Below are 22,091 nucleotides of genomic sequence, written 5' to 3'. Positions count from 1 at the left end.
AATTGACTATTCTCTATAGTGATGATCAAATTTTATTTTTTTAAATCAAAATAATTATTACCAGTTAGCAAACTTACAAGTTAAATTTGCAAAAGATAAAATAATTTTTGCCGTCCATATTCGGATTAATCTTAAAGAAATTTTTGAAATGTTCCACTTATTCCCAGTACCCCTAAATCAATAATTAATTGTACCTAATTTATGTTACCTAATATTGGGCACTGACATGCAACAATATCGAGAAGCAATCTGCCCAATCATTGAAGACACCTACGTTTGTGAAAATCAATTTAGCCAGCCAATCGGTGATTTTGTGACAACCCTCATTAAAAATATTATCGAAATAAAGAAATAGCTTTTATTGAAGAAGCCTGCCTAATCGATGTTCCATATCATTGTGGTATAAGTACCCAGAATACTGAGCTTTGGAATAAAGAATAACTTTTAAAGGAAAACCCATTTTCACTGCCATCCATTAAAATTTACAATGTGGAACATCATGATGTGAAGTACCAGCCATTCCAACTACAATCTCGATACCATCAAAAAACTACGAGAAGCTGTGAAATCATCGAACCGACATTGATTATGAAGTTCATTCAGTCTCCCACTTCAATCGGTTATGTTTACAGCATGGAAAAACTACAAGGGCCGTTTGGTGCAAGATTACAAGAAAACCAAGCGCGACCTGTCTTCCGAAAACAACCAGTCGTCCCTGTTGTTTTCCACTACGGAGGGAGGAATTATGTAATAGAATGTTCTGATGACTATAAGAAATACTAGCTTTAGCATTCCCAGTATCTGCGATGCGACGTCCGCATAAGAACATTATAAATATAACGTATGTAACCGCTTAATGTAAAGCTCGTAGCTCTGTTTGTAAAACAATAAAAAGTGTTTTTAAAAACGAGACCCGTCTGTTGAAAACCTTAACTAACACGTTCGGTAAACTTTTTAAGTCACTCGTTTATTAATTAATAGCAATATGCGACACATAAAATCCTATTCCGTTTCCATCACATCACCAATAATAGTTATCAAACAAGATTTGATAAACATTGCTATTGGCGTTGTTAATTTTTTGTTGGGCTTACTACTTGCTTCGATATTAACTAGAACAATAGGAAAAAATGTTATTTAAGTTTTGATGTAGTATTTTTCCGCCTGCTTAAAGCGTTTTTAAATTACTTTAATTTCGCACTTGCTTATTTCTGCAATTTTTTTATTGCCCAGATAATTTAGTGTGTGATCTGGCACTTCCTGCAGCCGTAAAAATTGAGACAAATATGTGTCTAATATCACTCTGTAAAAAATACCTTATTTTTTTGTTAATCTGTAAATGAAGGGAAAGTTTAGAATTTCAACAATTCTTAAAACATCGATTTTCCAGTCTGGTCCTTTCTCCAACTAAAACCTGGATTAAAAAATCCTGCGGTAATTTGCGGTGTTGCTTGAAACATTTTTTTAAATATGTCTGCTTAAGATAAATATTCGCACTTTTTCCTGGATTTTTTTGTTCTTATTTTCTACGTCAATTCAATAATAATTAATATTTTCAGAAAGTAGAACCTCAAAAATTTTGGATATTATAAAGAAACTTTTGTGAAAATTACAAAATATCGTATTTTGTATTAACGATGACATACGTATTTATGAGTTGGATATAAAGTGATAAATAATTATTTCAATTTGTGATACTAAGAAGTAAACTAGGAAACTAGGAAAATTTTGCGCAAAATAAAAAAAATATTTTTTTAAAAGAACTGGGTTAGACCAAAGATGTTTTTGTTTTGGTGGTGCAAACGACCGGAGTTCTTCTAGGCATTTTTTTAAATTCTAAATATTCATTATGCACTTTTTACAGTATTTTGTGTGGTAATTGACCTTTGAAAAGTTGACTACTTGACTCCGAGATCGACTGCTCACTTGTCTTCAATAAAATTACATACATATCCCCTTACTGCCAAGTCGAACATGACAGTTTGGTGGAGTTGCCGCATCTAGTAGAGACACCGTTGGAATTACAACATATTAGCAGTCCACAGTTAACAGATATACAATAATAGATCATAAGTCAAGTTAATCCAAGTATGAACGCTCATATAAATATACATAACGGCGCAATAGTGTGGCAAAAAAGTTGTTTCAATAATATTGGGTGTTCCGTGAAAGCGCTAAAGGAAATATATATAATTGATTGATTTTTTTGAAAATATTGTCTTCTATATCGATACATCAGTACCATTCCTATTATAAAAAATGAATCTCATGATAGTCAAATGTATCAAGTAAGCGACAAGTAAAGCGCCTAAGAAATTATTCTATACAGCAAATTTTCCAAAGTCTTATAAATTTGACGAACTTTAAGCTAACATTTTTCAGATTTTTAAATGGGATACTTTGAAGATTTCTGAAAGTCATCATTTGGCTACTGTTTGAATAAAACTATCCCTGCAATCCTGTCCTATCTTAGGGATCACAGTGCCAAAAAGAAGAAGAGACGGATAAAAGATCAAATTCCTACAACTACCAACTACTTTCTCATTTTCAGCTCTTGCCCTTCTACCACTTTTGTCAAGGTTCCTCTAACTAAACCTATCAAAAACAAATTCATAAATGCTCTCTAATGTGTTCTTTTTTCCGGTAGGTCAAATATTTCAGCAAAAGTAGTTTCACTTGAAAGTAATTTGTATATAAGATGCAACGTCCTTTGTAGTTTCCATATTATGTACTTGTTTTGTTTCTTTTTCAACGGCACAAGCTAGCATATTGTCATGACCTACTGGCAATGAATGAGTGAGTAGCAAACTGAGACCGAGCAGTGAATAAATATTCCTAAATGCACAACCAGTTAAGCGCCAGTCATAACTGGCATGACTGGCACTGGCGGAGTCGGAGGTATAAAGCAAAAATCTATCCGGGAGTCAAGTGGTCGAGGCCTAGAGACAATCTCGATCTTTCAGGGTTTGCAATAAATCCATACATATCAATTTAAAAAAAAATTACGATATAGTTACCAAATAATTTCGATTATCCAGATAATTTTGTGTGTGATGTTCCATTTCCGGTGTTTAGCGGTCAATCTGTTAGAGGAAATACTATTTTTATTGGCATCTGCAAGAACGCATCTTGGTTTATATCCGGTTTACAAGTAACTTCGTCAGTGCCATTTGATTTTAATCTTGAAGTATTTTTTTATCAAAACTTGTTAGTAAAATTCAGTTCGATTGATTTGAGATTGAGTCATGTGATCCGCTGTAACACAACCTTTACTACAAGCAAATTTTGAGATTATTTAGGAGCAAATCAGCGAGTTAATCAAAGTAATGGAATACATGATGCTCTTAGTGCCATGTCAAATCGCAAACGCAATAAATACATAACCTGCCTTTTTTCAAAATTAGCTCAATGGCCATTAACATTATTGCTCCCATTGCCTTTGAAATGTTTATGTAAATTATCAATTAGATCGATCTGAATAGGAACAAATACTGACTAACTGAAGCCTTTCGACGAATACTGGAAACAAAGACGAGTAAACAGGAACTAGAAAATTTTCGGGACGTGTGCAATCTTATGTTTCTGCTTCTGCCATACCATACCATACACTATGTATATTATTGATTTCTTCATTGGAATTGAACAGCTAAGAGTTATTTTTAACTGTTACAATTATGTTATCCAGCTTCTAAATGCAGTAAAATATCGATTTTGTGAGGCAAATTTTATTTAGAGGGAGACGTTAATATTAATGGCAGATAAGTGTAATAATTTTCCAACATGTTTGGGTCTTTTTTGATTTTGACAATCCTGGGCACTTCATGCTGGTATTAATTAATAAACATTTTTTAAATGCAAATTACATTACCTACAGTTGGAGTAATATAAAAAGTTTCTTTTCTGGATAAGCAAGGCATTTACCCGTATTCCATATTACATAATAACTTATAGAGTATAAATGCATCAATAAAAATTGTTAGTTAATTGCATTTGATCATTGGTATGACCTGATATTTATGATTTATGATGATTTAGTTATCACGAAAATTTCAAAAAAAAGTAATAAAAATGTTCCATTTTTGACAAAAATAGAAACTATTAACTATTATTAAATGAACTTATTTAAGTGTATTTTAAATCAAATTATATTAACGAAAAACTACATACTACACCTTAGTGACCAACCTTTTTTTTTAATTTATTCATTCTGTAAGGTTTATTAAGAAGGTAGATTATTTAAAATTTTTAGAAATATTTAAACAAAATGTTGTTTAATCATCAAATAATATATAAATGATTTCAGTAAGAATTGTATTGACAATTCCATCCCAGCCTTTCGTTTATTTAAATACGCAAGAGAAAAACGAGAATTTAGAATACTAACCGTTTTTTCTATTGTAAAATTTGCCTCCATTTTCTATCACACCGTTTAAATTAAGTATCCGGACGCTGATGCTTTAGGTTACGAAATGCTAGTTAAAACTCAATTAATTTATTCTCCATTGACCCAATTTGCAAGTTTTCGGATGAAAAAATTGCCACGAATTATGATTTTTGGAAACGAAAAATTAATAGCTAAGCTGGAAGGTTGTACGTCCAACGTCAAACAAGTGTCAAAATGTGATATACATAAAAGGGATTAGAAATGTAAGGAATCAAACCAAATCACACTGAGTATGATGACTGGTCATTATCTCTTGACTCGGGTAAGCCAGACATTATATACCTTGACTTCAGCAAAGCTTTCGATAAAGTGCCACATCGACGCTTGCTATTCAAACTTCGGGGTGCGAGGCAAGCTGTTGGGCTGGATAGCCGCGTTTCTGACTCACCGATCGTTTAGAGTTCGAATTGATGACGCTTTTTCAATACCACAACATGTGGTTCTACAGGGATCAGTGCTGGGACCTGTGTTATTCTTAGTGGATACGTGAATACCGTGGACTTGCATAAACTCTCGCGTGAGCGCTTATACTGATGATATTAAATTATTTCAAAATGCTTTAGCACATGCTAATGCATTGCAGGGAGACTTAAATACTATTTGCAAGTGGTGCGCGAATTGGCTATTACCACTGAATGCTCAGAAATGCTCTGTATTACATGTTGGAAAGAACAATCCTGGTTTGGAGACATTGTATCCAGTGTTCAGGTGCGTGGTCTGTACATGTATCAAATAGTACCAAGAAAGCGAATTTCACCTTATTGTTGTTAAAAAGGACTTCTAAAAATCCCAGTCCTCGCCTCCCTGGCAGACTTCTTTTTACCTACATTCCCACAATCCTGGAATTTGCTTCACTTTAACTTAGACATACACCTGACTACGACCGTCTCAAAATGCTTAATCTGCCAATATTAAGTCAAAGTCGGCTGCAGGAGGATCTTATCCAACTGTTTCCGGTTTCCATCTGACGCGCCTTTTGTAGTTTTAAGCAATGATGGACTCCTCATTGATTTAACATAAGGAAAGAACAATTGAGGACATCGCACCATCTGCATGTTGTGTGCACCGAACTTGTCTGGGTTTAAACTAAATAGCATTAACTAAATACTGTATGACATTCTCATGCCACTGTATATGTGCATAATAGGTTCTTCTTCGCACATTATTCTTTGAAATAATAAAAAAAATCCTTGTTCCTTGAGGACGTCGACTGCACTGAAGCTAAAAAATAGAGTCTCTGTTTAGTGCAGCTAACGTCTCAAAACGACTCAAGTAGATCTTGAAGTACCAAGAGTACAAAGACCGTTAGCAAACAATTTTATTAGAAATATAAATAGAAATGTTCTTTAGATCTATTCACTGGATGTTAGCGACCACATGTTGGAATCTGTCTTTGTCACTTGCAGTGTTTATGAGCTCTCCGATAATCTTCAGACCCGTCCATTTTCTGATGTTTCTCGCCCTTGACAGCTGTTTTCCATCTACTTCCCTTTTGCCTTTTATCTTTTGTTCGAGTATGAGCTGTACGATGCTATATTTTTCATTTCCAATTATGTGTCTCATGTAGGAGGTTTCCTTTGTTTAATGGTACCAAATAGTCCTCTCTCCTTTTGCATCCTATTGAGTACGTCTTCATTTGTTACTCTATCGGTTCAGGGTATTTTTAAGAGAGGTGTGTATGTCCATATTTCAAAGGCTCCTATTCTATTTATGCTGCTGGTTTTCATGGTCCATGCTTCTACCCCATAGAGCGCTACGTAATGCAGACAGTTGCAATTGCATATACCTGCAGCTCAGTACGTTTCTAAATTTAATAAATATTGCAGGTGCTTTCTCTATTCTTGTTTTAATTTCCCTCTCAGCTAACTGCCAAGATATTGATATTTTTCGACCCATTCTATGACTTGGTTTTCTATCCTGAGTGTGGCGTTAGCATATATTTGTTTGTCTCCACTAGCGATCACGTGTCCTGTAACTCATGTCATTTGCAAGTAGTACCGAGTCATCCGCGTATCTCAGGTTCGATATTGGGATTCCATTATCCTTTATTCCTTGTTCGGAGTTCTCAAACGTTTCATTAAAAATCTCTTCGCAATTGAATAACAGTGGGAGTACATATCCCTATCTCATGGCTCTACGTATACGGCTGTCTTCGAGTCTGATGTTTTGTGTTTTTATATGTGCTCTTTTATACTAGTAAAGTTTTCTACAAATCTGATATCTTTTTGATCCAAGTCATCTCAATGAGTTTTCTATGTTATACTTGGTCAAAGGCCTTTTCTATTCTGCTATGTAACTACTATATATATTTACCAGTAATTTACGAAAATCTCTTGGACTGAACTAAATACTTGCCTCTGCAATCGAAATCCAACTGTAAATGTAAAAGGTCGAAAAAAAAGGACAAAAATTTTTGGGCTGATTGTTTGCCAAGCCAAATGGTGTTAATAATGTTGCAAAACTTACCTTAGGTCATTCACATCTAGCTTTTGCAGGAAGATGTCGCAAAATTAGTTAAAAAATCAAATCATTTTTATATCAAACTCATATTGAATCTTCTTCACATACCCGAGGTAGTTGAAAACTACAAAATTTTGTTCATTATATAAAAATTTCAATGGTAAAACAACTGGTATGAAAAATTTTGAATCTTGTCTGATGGAATAATGAATATTTTTTTAATAGGATATAATTTTACTGTTTAATGTATTTCTGAAAATAAGAAATAAATATTAACTTGGAAATAAGAGATAGGGAGATAGTTGCGTTCCTGAATTCTCATTAATGTTTCTGCTTTTCAGACAGTATTTTAAAATTATTTTAACTTTTCTCTAAAATTTATTGAGGAATGAAATACAATCCCCAATTACTGTTGCAAATTGCGGTTCATTTTTAAATTGCAAAACTGTTTTATTAATGCTTTTCGAAGTTATTACAGAAATATCTCTATCGCTAGTAGAATACTGCAGAATCAGTATTTCAAATACCACCAAATATTGTACAACCAAAAATTGGACAATAGATATCGTAAGCAATAAATTAGCTCTGCATTTGTATTGCATTTCACAACTTCTTCTCTATCTCTATCTGGATATATAATATATTTAATATATAGGCGAGTCTCTCCCGTTTTCACTTCAGTCTCAGTTTAGTTGCATTATCCAGATCGTCGACATTGCCAAACATTTTTTAACTATGGAAAGACTAGAATGATGTTTCCGCAATTGCAAGGATTTACGCTTTCCATTTAACTTAAATTGGTATACATATGTATGAATTGTCAGGGAGAAATAATTAACGCTGGTTATTATGCTGAAATTTATTTTATTATACAAAAATCACAGATTACAGGAAAAAAGTGATCGCCAATACATTTTAGAAATGGACGAAATACAGTTTTATAATGTTCGATAACGTAGTTTGGATAGTAAAGCGTCATACGTAAAAACTGAGTTAGTTTTGGCAATACATGGAGTTTATATATTTATACATTTATTGACATTAGGGGTAAGATATATCAGTAAACACAAAATGCAAATACACTTTGCATCGCATGAAAGCCTAAGCGAATAAAACGCAGCTAGCCAATCAGGCTAGGCAGGATATTAATTTTTTTATTTTGATTATCCAAATTTCATATCTTGGGAAGGATATTGGCAACTTAATGCTGACATTATCACTGAAAAAAGAAGTAGTGATGCGGATCAAGATTGGCTTTGGAAAGGAACTTCACTATAGTTTATTGCTAAACCTAATAGTGTAAAAACAGTTCTATCATGCTTTGCGGTGTCCAATATTTTAACACTAGAGTCCCTACTAACAAATAACGCTTCTCAAGCGGAGATCGTTCGATAGTCCTTATGCTCGAACGTCCTGTCAGAGTAATTCCTTCAGGCCAGGGAGTGCCAAAAACAGCTCACCAACTCACACGACATCTATATGGATACGTTGTTGGTGTCACTTGTCAGCTACGTGTATTCTCAAGCAATAACATCCCTTAATATGTGTTAATTACCCAAGAATACACGTGACCAGCCAAGTTACCTCAAAATGCAGATCTCCGTGGTACTGGCTCCTGAAAAAAAAATTCGAGATCACTAACAACCTCGAAGATCGTCGGGCAAGATTGTATTTCGGGCGGCTTTGCCGGTACGAAATCCATTACGCGACAGAAATTTAGAAGCGCGAAATTAAATCCGGCATGTTTATGAATCGTAAAATTCCGTCACTTAAGTCAGAGCATTAAAACAAAGCTATCATACTAAAATTACCTACACAAATGGAAGCGGATTAAAACTATTTACATCGAGAAACTCTGCAAGGCAAAATTAGTAAATATGGAAAGGTAATTCCTTCTTTCAGAATAAAATAACGAGCTAATTTTACGGAACCTTAAGGTAATATCCTCTATTTTTTACAATGAAACTAGCGATGGAAATCTTATTAATAGTCAAGAATTCCATGTTTTTTATAACAAATATCTCTAGCAGTGCCTCGAGCAAACCAACTTTGAATAAGTTACCGTGTATATTAAAAATATAGTTTTGAAGTTTTCTAACAAAAAAAAATCAGTTAATGTAGTTATGCACTTGACTGTTTATTACAATGAATATTAATTTACATTGTTCGATTTGTAGAAGTCATCAAGACACACAAAAAGCATTGTTTATCATGTCCCTACTTTTTTTCGATAAATTACCTATAGAACCTATAGAACCACTGTTTTTAAAGAACCATGCTTGAATTTGTCCACTTGACCTGTGTTTCCAATATATTGTAATAATGGCTATTTCATAAGTTTTTCCATAATTTTAGAAAAAATGCTTAGTACTGAGATTGGAATTGGAATTGTCCTTTTCGTCTTCGCTAGTTTGTAAATCGCATTATTTATATATAATATAATTTCCCCGATCTCATTTTCATTTGTCAGCCTTATGTTCATATTATTATTACCACTAACCTCTTCAAACGGTTTAATACCGTTGGGTTTTTCGATGGTGATCGCGTTTTCCACAGATCCGAGTCACTTCGGACATTTCCCTGCCATTACCGCACTGATTTGGGAGCAATCGGATGTTTTCGGACATATTACTGCACGACTTGCATTTTGAAGTCCATTTTGATGTCTGTTGTTTGCAAAAATGTACCCAAACACTAACGACCGTAGAAAAAGTACAGAATGCAACACGTTTGGTAAACACACAAATATATAGAACTGTCCAAAATACGTATTTTTCTGGACTAATCTCTAAATTAATAGGAACTTTGTGTTTTCTTTGAGCTTACATAAGTGACTCAGCAATCATATATCGGCTAGCATCTTTGTTAAGTCGAAATAACTGCGCTCCGCTCGTGCCAAATAAACTCGTGGCTCAAATGTCGTTTAACACACTTGTTGCATAATATACTATTTAGTACGGAAATAGTACGACAAAAATTACAAATACAAAAATTGATTATACTCCCACAATCAAATCTCGAAAAATTGTTTAAATATTACATCGATATTTATGAACCATAAGCTTCCACACACGACAACATTTCATTCCTATCAATAGTCCTCCTCTGTAAAAGCTCTCCATTCATGAAATCATTAAACTAAATCAACACCACTCTTTAGGGGCATAAAGGGTGCGCACACTATTTGGATTATATCCAATGTACGAACTAAAGCAATCTCCGTATCAGCAATGTAAATTTTTAATATATTCAATTAAGGTTAATTCCCTCTTGCGTAATTACGTATTGATCAGCTGATCCTGGCTACGCTGAAGTTAGATCATTACTGCATGACTTGGCGGGAGCATAATTCATTTAAACAAATTGTTAAGAATTAATAAATAATAAATGTTTTATTTCATAAAAATAATTTTGGCGAAACACTAAACTGGGCGAAAATATTGATAAAAAGGAGGATGAATATCAATGTTAAAAAAGACGCTATTTCATCCTCAACGTAAGAATGTTCGGTGAACAAGACCATACCTGACTATGAAGTCACAATAGGTATAATAAATTCAAGTTTATAAAAATTGTGATTGCTAAGTGTAATTTAATAATAGATGTTTATGGCATATTTTAAACCCACCTGGAGATAATATTTTAAGTTGCTTTACTTTAGAATGTCGTTGTAAGGAATATAACTGTTGGAAAAAATATTTGGTAAAAAACGTTGTGTTCTAGACGGTGAAACGATACTATACCGGTTATTTACTGAATCTAAAATTCCAGGGGCGTTCGGACCGCACTATTTTGTGTGTAACAGTGTAACAGACTGTACCTTTCTCTCATCTGCCATAGAACGTCATTCAATAGAGACCGATTTTTGAGATACGGATACCACAAATATTGCTTATTGGATACGCTTAATTGTGTCTACCTTCACCGGGGATGGATAGTAGACTACGTCAGTAAAATTGAAATGACTAAGCACCAAAGAAATTCTGGAAGTACAAAATAGTATATTGTGCAACAAGTGTGGTAAACCTAAAACAAACGTGTTGCATATGACCATTAGTTTCGGACTACATTTTTGCAAAACAACACAAATACATTAAACGACATAACCGTCAGAATTGACAAACGCCAAAATTAAATCCCGGAAATGTCCGAAATGGCTCCAAACCCTAGGAAGCAAAACAAAAGCAGTACAAATAAATGTTTAAATTATACTTCATTTTAAGAAATCAAGAATCCGAATTAATATTTAAAAAACGTAGTTGACGATGCTAACTGCTCAAAATTTATCAAAAAATATTTTAGAGTTGAGAAAATTATATCAGTTTTCAATTTCAATTTGAAAATTATCAATTTCAAAAATTGAGCAAATGGATTTGGGATTTTTCGCAAATCACCCTTTATTTCACAAATTAAATGGCAAAAGTGTGTGTGAGGGTTGAAATGGTATCAAAAAAGGGCAACCCTTCTCTAATTGAACGAACCTTGAGCTCTTACCGTCTCAAATGGTGCTTACCACACTTGTTGCATAATATTCTATTTCCGATGTCCTGGTCCCAAACTAGCCATCATAATTGTTTTTCTAGTACGAACCTTTCTTTTCGGTGTACCTATTTTTTATTGTTTATTTGATTATCTTATAGGAATTCGACAACACTGTAACAGAGTATTGAATCGATATCAATGAAGAGAACTTTTCTCTAATGACATCAACTGACTCTTTATGTGATCTTATATATTACTATATTACATGACTTGGCATCAAAAAGTTACAGTGGTAGGTGGCAACAAAGGATATGATGTAAATGTAACTATTTTTTATCAGAACATTTCTTTAATATTAATAACTACTCAATTGAATTTTATTTAAAATGTTAACCATAAACATTGTAAGTGTTGTAACAGCGACAGGTTTTAATTTACATTTGGCAGTATAATGTGAGTAGTTTTATTTTTACCGTCTACTTATACAATGTGGTAGTATTGAGAAATTGAAGAAGCTTGTGAACATAACTTTTGAATGAATTATGCGTCTATTTTCCACATCCAGCTAGGCAAGGTGATTTTGTGAGAATCTTATTGAATTTTGAATTTTCTTAATGCATTTTTTTAATTATATGTATTATTAAAAAAGTACGCAAAATGTTAAATTCAAAATAATTACAGGTCCACATGGTTAGTTTAAAATATCAGAAATGCCCACTATTTAACGAATCCTTAAGCTTAAAGTTTCATATTAAAGCAAACCTCCCAATATGTTGTCTCAATCTCAAATTAATGACGGCAAGTCTGTAAATGTCGGATCTATCGGACATGGAAATATTTAAATATATGTAAAACCTTACGTCGTTATACAAGCAGTGCATGGAAGGTAGCGTTTCCATTTTTTGACGCAGAATTTAGAAAAGATCTGGAGTCTTGTAAGGTTCTTTATGATGTTGGGTGAATCACAATTTTGCCATTGCCATTGGCATTTTTGCCATTTCTTTGATACATTGCGTTGCTATGGAAATATGAACATATTAAAAAAATATATATACTTTTTCTTTAAAAACTGGAACCACAACAATTACAGATACCGCCTAAACTGCTTCAATTAATAACTTAATAATAAAGAAAATGATCAACTACTAACTAATATAAAACTATTCAGAGGCGTGTAAAAAGGGTTTTAAAAAATTTGGAAAAAAAATCATTTTCAATTTATTGGTTTTGTTAAGGGTTACTGTTTTGAAGATGTTATAGGAGAAATAGGCTTACTTTCTTTAAAGTTCAAGTTTAAATTTGAAATTTAGAAGCTTCAGCAAAAAAGAACGCCATATAAATAAATATAGCCGAAAAAATATACGAAATTTTGTTTTTATATTAAAATTAATCTAAAATATAAAGATACCGTTTAAACTGCATTAATAACTTGTAAAGAAAATAATTAAAACCAAATGCCTGCAATCGACAGTTTATGATGTAAATAATTAGTAAAAAAATAAGTTTAAAAACAGGTGTCTGATTTAATGCAATTTAATGAAATTCTACCTGCATAAAACACTTTGCTTTGCCCAAAATATTTAAGAATTTACTGACACCTATTTTATTATTCATTTATTATGCGTACGACACAATTGTATACTTCTTTTAATATATGGATGAAGTTGATTTAGCTGGAAATAAATTAAAGGAGGATCTCACTAGATCAAAATTTGAATTTTCGCAAAAACATAACGTAACCTAAAGAAAGATATAAAGATTAAATTTCTATCTATCTATCGAAAACTCAAAACATGTCATTTCAATTTGACAGAGATACTCTACGGTTTGTAAAGGGATAAGGTCGATTCAGATTTATTTATGACATGCATCGTCGTCAGCCTGAATCTCCCAAATTTGCCTGTACTAAATGATTTTCTATGTCAGGTAGAAGCAAGTTTCACTTTTCTACATTGTTTCATAAAACAGTACTGTCCGAATGTCCCTCATATTTGTTACGCAAAATAAAATTCCAAACCAACATGCATTCGTTGAAACTGCATTCTTTCGCCTATTTAAATACATCGTTTCTTGCAAGATGTTTTTCTTGCAACATTTATATTCTTTACAACATTATTCCCGAGCAACTGAACATATTATCTCCGGATCGGTCTATTTATTATTAAATGTCACAATTTTGTAAATTTAAATTTATTATAAGTATAATGGCTTTATAGCCAGGTATTACAATAATAATGCGATAGGTGGGACATTTTTTAAAATCATCAAATTCTCATAGTTGAAAGTCATTACTATTATGAACTGAAACACAACTCGAGAGCAATGGCAAAATGCATTAGTACCGAGGTGGTAAATTATTTGAGAAAATCGTTGTTTTAATTGTTCTACAGAATAAGTGAAATTCAGTTATGTCTTGTACATCTTGGAGAAAACTATATTGTTTGCACAAGACATAAGGTTGTTGAGTGCTAAGACAAGTCTAGGTTATATACAAGATTAGTATTACTTTTAAGAATCTCATTTACTATTTTGTACACTGCAACAAAGTAGTCACCTAACACTCAAAACTGGAATTAAATATGTTAAAACGCATGAACGATAAGTGGTTATTATATTACTTTTCATTGGAGATACTTTCTATACTTCATCACTGTATCACAATTAAAATTGGTTTCAATGTTTTTTTTTTCGGCCCATTCCTCTCGACGTCACACTAAATATTTTACTTCAAAAATTTTAGCGATGGATTTACTATTTATTTTCGGGCCAATAGGACGGACAGTTTTTTTTATCAAAGCGCATAAAGCTAATTTCCTTTACATTAATTTTTAATTTATTTAAAAATAACCGATACACAGTAGGTGCTTACTTAAGAAGGAGCTGCTGACAGACAAAAAATGTTCTTCTGATTCCCATTTACCCAAGTTTATACAGCGGGGTTACAACAAATGCCTTTGAGGTTAAGCAAAATAGCAATATCAATATTTTTAAATCTAAGTTACCGGTTTTACAGAGTGTTAATTAAGTACTTATAAAAACTTTAAGGGGTGAATATTTGACAAATTTTAACTTCGTACATGTTGATTATGTTTCCGCAATGACTTGGTTCTTAAGATACACGGCTGCCCAAAATATTATTTTATTTGGTTTTGTGACGAAAAAATAAAAAATTAACTTCTTTTTTTCGTTGAATGTTAGAGGGCGCCACATATCGTTCTTAAATTTCATTAACCATTACTTTTTTGTGTCGCCTTTGACTAGGCAAACCGATTCTATCAATTTTACATACAAAAAGTACTCTTAATATTTTTCGCTAATAGCAGCCGTTTTGCATAAAAACAAATAAGCAAAAAAATAAAATAAAATAAAATAGATAATAAAAACAAATAATAATAATAAAAAGCTAATTTACAAGCGTTTATCTCTAGAGGTATTTTTATTTTATTAGTCTGGATACCTTAAAAATTTTAAAATCAGTTTCGGGGGTTAAAGAAAATTTCAGACGGAATGGAGGAGAGTAACGAACCAAAAAAAGTGTCATTAGAATATGTCCTGCTGGAGAATCGTTTTAGTAGAGACAATTGCACATATTGTTTCTACGTATTTAAATTATAAAAAAACTGTTCGAAAAGACATCATTAACTTTTATTATAACATTCCTAAAACTTTAATATAGCAAATAAAAAATCCGCATTGAGAGGATAGTGAAGTAAAATGGCATGCCAAAGTCAACCTTGCGTCGATTCCTTGATAATGATTCAATAGAAAGGAAGGAACGAAGTGATAAAGGTATAATGAAAATGGTGATGCACAGTAGATTCTCAGAAAATGATAGATTTTCTGGCAGTCGTGAAACATTCCGCCGATTTCTGCACAAAATTGGATTTAGATCTAAAAATATTGACAAGCGTAGTTGCATTAAAGAGGCCTAACGATTGGCGGAAGACAAAAATATTTTACTCAAATTCATCAAATTCGCATAGAAAAACGAAATACATATTATTTAGACCAGAAGAAAGGGTTTCATTGAATTGCATTTTGAATGTAGCTGCACCTAAAGGAAAAAATATCCCGCCAGGCATTGTGATAGTATATGATAATGCTAGTTATCAGAAGCACTTCAGCTCAAAAAGAACCAACGATCAGCAGCAAACAAGAAGAATTGTAAGAGTTCCTTAGACAGCATGACCTTTAGTTTGAAGATACTTACACAAAAAAACTAGTTGAAGTTTTAAGAACCAATTCATATGATAAAACTTACTTCGTAGAGGGAATATTTGTGTTTCAATTTGTTTAACGTTATTACAGTCTTGACTCTTTATCATGTATCCGACAGTACGTATTACTAGCACCAAAATTTGTCGCATCTTTTCTCTGCAGCTGCAGTACACAAGAGAATAGTGGTAAACAAAAAACGAGATAGATAGAAAGATAATAATATTTCGTTTTTTTGTCAAAAATAGGCTTAGTATCTCGAATTTGGTTTAATTGATATGCCTGATCAAAAATATAATCAAAAAAACCAATTAGTCAAAGATTCACCCTTTAAAGGTTGTACAAGTATGCGGTTAATACTCTATATAATTCATCATATCTTTCAGGCGGTGTACACGTAAATAACGTTTGACGTTTTACCTATCGACCGCCGTCTAACTATTTTTACGCGAAATCTGACGTGATCAGTCGCAATGAACCCCAAAGTCCGAGGGACCGATGATAGTGTTTGAAGAAACGCGAAAATCGATACACAAACAATTCGAGATTCTGAAATTTGAGCGCCTCCTCAAAACTGTCACGCGTAAACACCGAAACCAACATAGTATTAATTACTCGAACGGCACGCAATTACATAACGGGGCGACACACGTTTAAAGAGAGAGGGTTATTCCGGCAACCGCGACCACCACCACCACCGCGACATCGGGGGTCGTCGACGACAATATCGTCGCGGGGTGGAAAGTGCTCTCAATCTAATCGGGTCATGTAAACAACTGACTCGGGGTGGGTTTTTCGCCGTCGCAGGAAAATGTTGCAGCGCGGTGGCGGGGGTAGTATGAACTGTAGAGGGGGGAGGTACGAGCGCGCGCGAGGGAGAGAGATGAAGAACCGGTTTCCCTTATTCGGCGCGCGGGCGCCGAGGGAACTTGGGGAGGGGGTCGTTTCGGGCGGCGCGCGACCTTATAAAATCAAATTACGCCAAGAAAATTGGGTTTTAATATGGGTGCACGTCTCGTTGGGGCATCGATTCGGGAAGTTGCGGAATATGTTTGTAATTGTCACGTTTCCCGCTGTGATATATATACACCAGGGTTAATCGGGTAGCATCTTTATTTAATTTTCTCGATGTGCGAACTAGATTAGGATCCGTGAAGGATTTTCGGATGCCGTGCGTGTTGGAATTCCAGTCTGTTTGATTCTTGGCAGCCTCTAATAAAGTGCGGTGGCTGACGCTCCATACGAAGTGTCGCTAGACTTTGCGGCCTAGTATGCAGTACCGATCATAAAATTGGTTGCAAATAATTATTACCCAAAATAAACTTGCGTGCATAGAAATTGAATTTTTTTTTAAACTGCTGTTTGAAAGACAATTTAATACGCTTTAATACGAGTTTAGATTGATTAAAATTTATTTCTGCTTTTTAGGTTTAGCATGTAAAAAATAACTGCACGAGCCAAATTAACTTTTTATTTATTACCAAAAACAAATAGGGTTTTTGACAATTAGCAACTCAAGGCTTATTTTTGGAATCTTAAGCCACTCTTCCTCTACTGCAACAATAAGTTCTGGGATCGCGGTTGGGGTACGAAGTCTAGCTCGAGTCCTCAGTTTTAGCTCAGATTGAGGTGGAGACTGCATGCTGGCCACTCCATAATTCAAAAATTGATTTCTCGATCGTTGCTGTGTTGGGTCTAGGCATATTCTGCACTTATCTGAGAACAGAAGAGAACCCCATATTCAATTCAGATGATGACCTGGAGTAAATTGTTGACCAGTTACAGTTATTTTTGGAAACAAGTTCTGTTCCTTCAGTGTTCTTCTCACTGTCCACTGTCGCACTTTATGGAGCTGTTGTTGCACTTGAACCGCATTAAGGTGACGATTTCTTATTATTGTTGCCACAATAAAGCGGTCTAGGCGTTGTAATTTGCCTTCTGCCTGTTCCAGGGTGCCTAGCAAAGGATCCAGTCTCCTTATACCGTTGGCATACTCTACGAACTGCTGTGCGTATCATATGCAGTTGTCGAGCAACAGCTCGCTCGCGAAGTCGACTTTCGATTAAAGCGATAACTTGAGTGGCTTTTTGCGGTGTAGTGAAAATTGCATTTCATTTCTTTAACTGACAGATTTAAACTCATACTAAAGCATATTAAATTGTCTTCCAAATGGCATGTTTATTTTTTGGGTCAGATGAAAAGTGTCTAGAAAAAGTCAAACATTTACAGTGGGCCGATTTCTATGCACGCATTTTTATGTATTATATGTGAATTAAAAATAAGGAATTCTCCGTTTTTATAAAAATCAATACTTTGCGACTTATGCTCTGTTTGCTAATGCGAGAAGTTATAAGTCATTATTGAACTGTAGAACTTAGTCTGTGTCCTTAAAACTGGTGTTAGCCGTATTCCACGGACCGAATTATATTTACTTTTCGGCAGTTATTTCCACAGTTAGTTCTTATAGAGTGTCTTGTGAATTTGTTGCTGAGAAAATGAAAATATATAAGTACTCACATTGGTAGTGAAAATGGACTTGTCTCTGAATGTATCTATCGGTTGCTGATAGCTGGATTGCGCCTCGTGATGTCAGTCGTGTTCTTTTTATGAACTCTGCAAGTTGAAATACCGGGTTTCCTCTCTTCTCGGTTTAGTATAGCTTCCAGTGTCCCACAAGGATTACACCTCGGTCCAAAGTTATTTTTGCTACTTGTAAGTGATGTAAGTAATTCAAGTTGAAATTACTTGCTCTTTGCAGATGATCTAACAATTTGTAGATGTAAAATCGCCTGCGGGAAGTAAAATATAATACATAATGTTCTTAGTCCTAAAAGAAGGGTTATTGATTTGAGTTATAATATCTGGGATCACTATGACATATAGAATGATCGGTAGGGCTTACCAAATGTTGAGATTCGTAATGAGAATGCCGAAATAATTTTATGATTTGGATTAAATTGTTTTAGCTTTTGATTTATATGTTCGATCAATTTTGGAATTTGGTTCTAGAGGTTTGCACTTAGATCCGGACCAAATAATGACTCATTACAACTTGGCCACATTACAGAGGAGGAGAGAAATGTGGATATCGGCTTCTTTTTTAAGGTTGTTAACAACACATTTTTATGTTCATTTAGGTATCTTAGACAGTATCCTCTCCTCTCATACAGCAATTTCAATAGTGACCATGGCTTATAATAGAATAATTACAAACAATAAAAATCCACAGCAAGATCGTTTCAGTAAAACTTTAAGTTCTTATAAGTCTAAGCTAAAGTCAGTGATCTTTAACTAATTTGGGATTGTGCGCTTACTATTTTAAATTTAATTGTATATTTTATCTGTGTACAATATGCGTTGTTGTTAACTGCTTACATTTTATTTCGTATTTACATAATTTTTATACCCATTCACTTTAGTTCTGTTGTCAGTCATTATCTAATCCACGAAGCATTATTTATTGTGAATATTTTCAAAATTGTAAAAATAGTGTAACCATTAATGAATAAATAAAAATTAAGAAATAATTATAGGATTGTACATTTGTCAAACAAAAGGACCGAATCTCACCAAAAACTTTCAAAAAGTTCATAAAAGTGGTGTTTTGTCTCCAGCGGTCGTTGATGTACCGTAAAATGTAATGGTTGAAAAAAGAAAATGGTTTGCGGCAGTAAGGCAACTACTACATATTACACATATTTCAACCAGACAACACAATAACCATGATTCGGGTAAGTAGTATTCGTATACTACTTAACCGATTGACAAGAAAGAAACAAGAAAATTTTAATAATAATCGCTGAAAGTAAAAACTATTATTACTACCTAATTCTGAACCGACTAGAAACTTTCCTTTTCAGGAATAGTGAAGCAACGGGCGTTTCACTTGTCACGCAAATCCAGTATATAGCAGAAACATTCAAAATTTCAAATGCAATGCAACAGAAAGATTAGAAAATAGAAGAGCCTAGAAGAGAGAGAAGTTTGGATAGTTTCTCGAGATCAGGCTCCTACTTATAGCACTACGCAGTCATGATATGAAGGTGTCATCTTAAATGGCAGTGTCCTGTTAGGGTTCCTTCCGGCGTTCGTACTGGCGGACAATTTTGAACCCTCGATTACCTTAAGACCTCACAGAGGTAACAGCCTCGCCAATCGCTCGACTGCCGCCACAAATGCAGATGGGCTTGTGTTAGTATCTTCTGTTGAGTTTCTCGTGTGCACACAACAATATGATGGATGTCCAGAAGCTCTAGTGTCTTTCACAAGCATGTTTTGAGGAATATTTCAATTTTTGTTAAGGCTAGATCTTTCTCCTGTTTAAAGAGAGAAGGAACGAGTAATAGAACCAGCGAACCAGAGTTCAATGCTCACCCTCCAAATATATCAAAAAATGTTTCTAATGCTTCGTACTTTTCCAAAAAACTTTAACTCCCAAAAACTTCTAATGAAGAACTAGTGCGAACGAACTTCATATAAACGAAGAAACCGAAAGTTAATATAACATATCCAAAAATTTTCCATATGGTTAGACTTATATCTGTTTTTGACTTCAAAAATGTACCAGTCATTTTTTTTACGGAAAATCAGTAAGCCTCCTCAATACTCTCTAAAATAGTAATCTTTTGATGGGTACCATTGTTCGCAAGCAAAATTAACAAAGAAATTGCAAATGTCCAATAATTGAAGCTGCTAAAAAACATTGCCAAACCTTCAAACAATCCAAGAAACCACAAAAAGGAAAGAAGTTTGTTTATTGTATGAAAACTCGAAACACGAATTAAATTATTTTAACGCTATTTTCCCGTGAAAAAATTAAGTTATTCCTTTGCGCTCAACCTCGTTCTCAGGCCCAACAGGCACTTGATGAAGAACAATGGGAAACCCGGCAATGATAATCGCCAAATTCGATCGCAAAATTATTTTTCTGAAAATTTGCTTCCGGTTCGAAGGACCAATTTGTTTCTACGAGAGCCCTAAATCCCACTTTGCGTGTTAAAATCTTGAGTGGCCTCGTACTATTCGCGTTTATTTAAAATCGTTATTTTCAAGAAAAAACAACACAGTGCAACGTATATAAACGAATCAAAATTAATTATTAAAATTTACCATAAAAAACACCACACAATTTGTTGGTATTATACTTTTCCAGGAAGTTTGTTATAATTTCTAACGGTCGTGTTGCTTGAAAGGAGCTTTGACTATCGCTTATTAAATCCAACTCGACCAGTTTGGACCTCTCTTTATATTTGCTAGTTTGATTCATGTCGAATTATATCTGTCTCTATAACATCTCGCAAACTACATTCATGAAGTCTCAGATACTAGAATTATTCCATACGAGCTTGAACCTTTTGATAAATATATTTAGAAAGGTTTTTAATGCTGAAACGTTCTTTGAAATATAAAATATATTCATACTTTCCGTTCAAGATGTCATTTACCTATTGTTAAAGAATATTTTGTTTGTTTTGTCTTATCGATTTTCTTCGTCTCAGAACTTTTCTCGTAATTTCCAAACTATTAATATTCAAACCCGCCTCGACAACACAGAAGGTTTTTTAAGCAAAATTCTGCAACTTTCAAGATTTATGATATTGACATTCTTTAAAAATTTAGTCTTTAAATAACCAGTGTTTTTGATTGCGGGTAAAAAAGAATGCATTAAGCATCTGCGCTATCCTAAAGAAAACTGTAAAGTGAACCCGCTATAGACTGTTCTTATAATCGAAAGTAATTATATCCGTAGGATATAGGCACTCTAATAAATGCCATTTTGTATTTTTTTAATACGTTGCTCCTCAATATAACATGTTTGTCTGGATAATTGAATTTTCGAGGATTATTTAATAATAAAATTCCCAATGTGTTGAGCGCACAAGCAGCCAAGAACTGCAACTATATTTTTATATATTTTTTTTAAGAAAATTCATGTTGTTGTCGTTCAAAATCAAGTATGTTAAAGGAGATGAGACGAGTATTGTCAAAATAGCAAATGTAACACTGAAAATATAAAGGACACTGGGAGAGTATTGTTTGGTTAAAAACAGACAAACAATGCAAAATTACATTTTTTTATCAAAAAATATGCATCTAGAAATTTTAGTAATTTTTCAATCTTAAATTAATATGCTCTTTTATTTACAAAAGAGATTAATGCTTACTTAAATTTCATTACAAATAGTCTCGTCGAATTATTAGAGAATATGCCCATACGTACTCACATGCCGATGTTCTTTCACTTTGGGCAGGGTGCAAGAAACTGGTTTGATGAAAATTTTGCAAACAAGCGGATAGGTCGAGGTGGCCTAGTAAATTGGGCACTAGATTATGTAGGGTAATATGCGTAATTCTATTTATGCCCCAGAAATAAATGATCCAGAAGGGTTACTAAAGCGAATTAATCGCGTCCAGATTCTTCGTGCATCTCAAAATATTAGAACATATTTGCGTATTCAAAATACTTGAAAATAATGTAAATTAGTGATTT

At 33.7% G+C, this 22,091-nt stretch overlaps 1 long non-coding RNA gene across 1 annotated transcript in view; it reads right to left on the bottom strand.

The window, feature by feature from the left end:
- Positions 1–7,762: 7,762 nt before the first annotated feature.
- Positions 7,763–22,091, bottom strand: part of LOC132707907 (uncharacterized) — a 98,796-nt gene continuing 84,467 nt past the window's right edge. Inside the window, exon 3 of the long non-coding RNA XR_009619788.1 lies at positions 7,763–8,519. This is a non-coding gene — a long non-coding RNA (uncharacterized LOC132707907). The remainder of the gene's footprint in view (positions 8,520–22,091) is intronic.

This window comes from Cylas formicarius, unplaced genomic scaffold (genome assembly GCF_029955315.1).
Source record: "Cylas formicarius isolate icCylForm1 unplaced genomic scaffold, icCylForm1.1 PGA_scaffold_10__41_contigs__length_53128322, whole genome shotgun sequence".
Lineage (NCBI taxonomy): Eukaryota > Metazoa > Arthropoda > Insecta > Coleoptera > Brentidae > Cylas > Cylas formicarius.
This window is presented reverse-complemented; position numbering and strand designations above follow the sequence as displayed.